The following is a 3,082-nucleotide window of genomic DNA, read 5'->3' as shown; positions in this document are numbered from 1 at the left end:
AGCTACACGGACACGAGGATCTGAGGACAAATCAACCTCATACATTAAATCAACTACTGTGAGTTTCACTCTGTTGTTTCATCAATTTCATCTTTAAAAGCAAATTAAAATGAGTCTATTTTCCAGTGATGAAACTCTAAACAAGGCTCCTTATATTATCAACAATATGTATCCTTTATTTTGCTATCCATAGCACCTGACAAAACAAGCTTTAGCAAAGTAGTTTATCAATCTTTAAGATACCATGATGCGCATTATGACAACAATTTAGAATGCTCTTACCCCTCCCCAACAACCCAGTTTAGCCTTAAAGACAGGGAATATCTGTCCCTGTCTTTATACATAGCTATTTTTCATGCCATCAGGATAGTTTTTTAAGCTCTAAAGTACATGATTTATTTTCCACTATGAGAACAGCAATAGTTATTCTACTGCCTGATGGAGCTAAAGGGAAAAAGCATATGTTAGCTTAGAGCAGCAAACACGCATGATGTCACCATACCTGTAAAGACAAATCAATAATTCAATTACTTCTTACACCAGCTCTGATGCAAGAAGGTAAGTTTTAAAACATTTTTTCTCAAATTGGAACAAACATTATATAGTGGCCTTTTGACAATGTGTACATACAGGTATACTAATATACAGTTGTTACAAAGGAGTAATCACAGAATCATAGAAAATTAAGGTTGGAAGGAACCTCAAAAGGTCATCTAGCCCAAGCAGGACCAGCCCCAACGAGATCATCCCAGGCAAAGCTTTGTCTAGGTGGGTTTTGAAAACCTCCAAGGATGCAGCTTCCACCAGCTCCCTGGGTAACCTGGTTCCAGTGCTTTACTACCCTCCTAGTGAGAAAATTCTTCCTAATATCTAACTTCAACTTCCCTTGCTGCAACTTGAAACTGTCACTACGTGTTCTATCATTTGCCATCACTGAAAACAGTCTAGCTCCCTCCTCTTTGGAGCCCCCCTTCAGATAGTTGAAGGCTGTTATAAAATCCCCTCAGTCTCTTCTTCTCTAGACTGAATAAGCCCAGTTCCCCAACTCTTTCCTCATAAGTCATGTGCCCCAGCCCCCTCACCATTTTTGTTGCCCTGCACTGGACACTCCAATTTGTCCACATCTTTTCTGTAGTGAGGCGCCCAAAACTGAATGCAGTACTCCATATGTGACCTCACCAGTGCTGAATCAAAGGGAATAATCACTTTGCTTGACCTACTGGCAACACACCTACCAGGGCAGCCCAGTATGCCATTAGCCTTCTTGGCAACAAGGGCACGCTGCCAGCTCATGTTCAGCTTCTTGTCCACTGTAACACCCAGGTCCTTTTCTGCAGAGCTGCTGCCCAGCCAGTCAGCCCCCAGCCTGTACTTGTGCATGGGATTGTTCCATCCTAAGTGCAGGACTTTGCACTTGTCCTTGTTGAACCTCATGAGATTCCATTTGGCCCAATCCTCCAATCTATGTCACTCTGAATCCTAGCCCTACCCTCCAACATATCTACTGCTCCCTGAAGTTTGGTGTCATCTGCACCACTTAAAAATTCATATTTAAGGTAAAAAAGGTTGTTGTCAATTTCTTCTTAAACTTTAGCAGGTGGTTCTATAAGCCCTACCTAAATTAAAGTTGGCAAATATTTCACACTAGAAACCCTGTTTTCAGTTGTTTATACTTTGGCAAGCTATAAACATTTGGTTTGGTATCTTCCATGCCACAGTGTCCGGCATTTGCAAGCATCAGGAAAAATGGTTCCACCATTTCTAAGCATAAATACACAAAGAAAAAAAAAGTCATTGTGCTCATGTCCGAAGCAGAGTTCACCAAAATTTTAACAGCTCTATTTATCTTCCCCACCCCATGCCTTTCCCATCACACACTGGAGCAGGAACATGATGTTTGGTTTTTGCTTTTTACATTTGCAGCAGAAATGTCTCTCTCAGGAAAATCTGAAGAATTTAACTACAGGCTTTGAAGAAAAAAAAATGCTGCATATGGCTAAGTCTCACTCCAAACACAATTTTAAACATTGTATGACACAGTTACCTGTGATATCAGGCAAGTATATTCAGAGAATTAGGAACTCCTTTCTACCCCTATGTCATGTCTCTCTATTCCTACAGCAAAGCAGCAACATTTCAAGTTCACCTTTTTAGAGAAAGCCTTGAATGCCTGTCCTTCAGTTTCTAAAAGATCGGTTTTGTTTCTGAAACTCTTACACTGTTCTTTGTGCAGTGAACAATACGTGCTTCCAACAGCTCATTCCACATACAAAGCAGTATTCCAAAGCTGCAGAGTACTATGGCAAGAGTATGAAGCATTCTAAATTGACAAAAACCCTAGATAAATTGAAAAACCCATGTAGATGTGCCTTGGTGCCATCTGGCCTCTTCCAAGGTGCCCAGAGCTGAATTCATTAATCCATTCACTATCTACCCCTTTGGTGTAAGGGGGAAGACAAGAGAGAAGGCCAAATACTGTTATTTCCCATGCTATGTCACTTACTGAGGATGTCAACCAGACACCTGAAAATATTACATCCGGAACAGAATAATTTACAAAATAACTCAAACATCTTGAGAGTCCCGGCTCCAGTGCAAGCCAAGGGCACACTGCAGTGCGGGTGTAAACCCGCTGCGCCCCCGTGAGTCCAGGGACCCTAGGACCCCTGACGCGCCCCAGCCTGCCGGCAGGTAAGCAGGGACCCATGGAGGGAGGGATCTAGTCAGCTGGGAGTGGGCTAAGTGGGCCGAGGAGGGTCATGCCCCCCGCAAGCTCCTACTTAGCCCATCTTCCCAGGGAGCCGCGCAACCTTGCTGCAGGCATGCATGCCAGGCTAGGGGGAAGTCACCCACCTGTTCCTTCCCTTGGTGGAGGGGAGGGACCCCCCCAACCCCCCAAAAGCACTAAGGCGCCGGCCAGCCCTTCTGTGCACAGTTTAAAAAGGGTTCGGCAACAGCTTAAACCTCATTAGAGACCTGGCTCCGGTGTGAGACTCACAGGTGTAAGTCCACTGCGACCCCGCGAGCCCAGGGACCCCAGCAGCAACCTCAGGACCCCCGATGAGCCCCAGCCTGCCGGCAG

This window comes from Gavialis gangeticus, unplaced genomic scaffold, assembly GCF_001723915.1.
Source record: "Gavialis gangeticus isolate Ggan-Ray unplaced genomic scaffold, GavGan_comp1, whole genome shotgun sequence".
In the NCBI taxonomy this organism is placed as follows: domain Eukaryota; kingdom Metazoa; phylum Chordata; order Crocodylia; family Gavialidae; genus Gavialis; species Gavialis gangeticus.
This window is presented reverse-complemented; position numbering follows the sequence as displayed.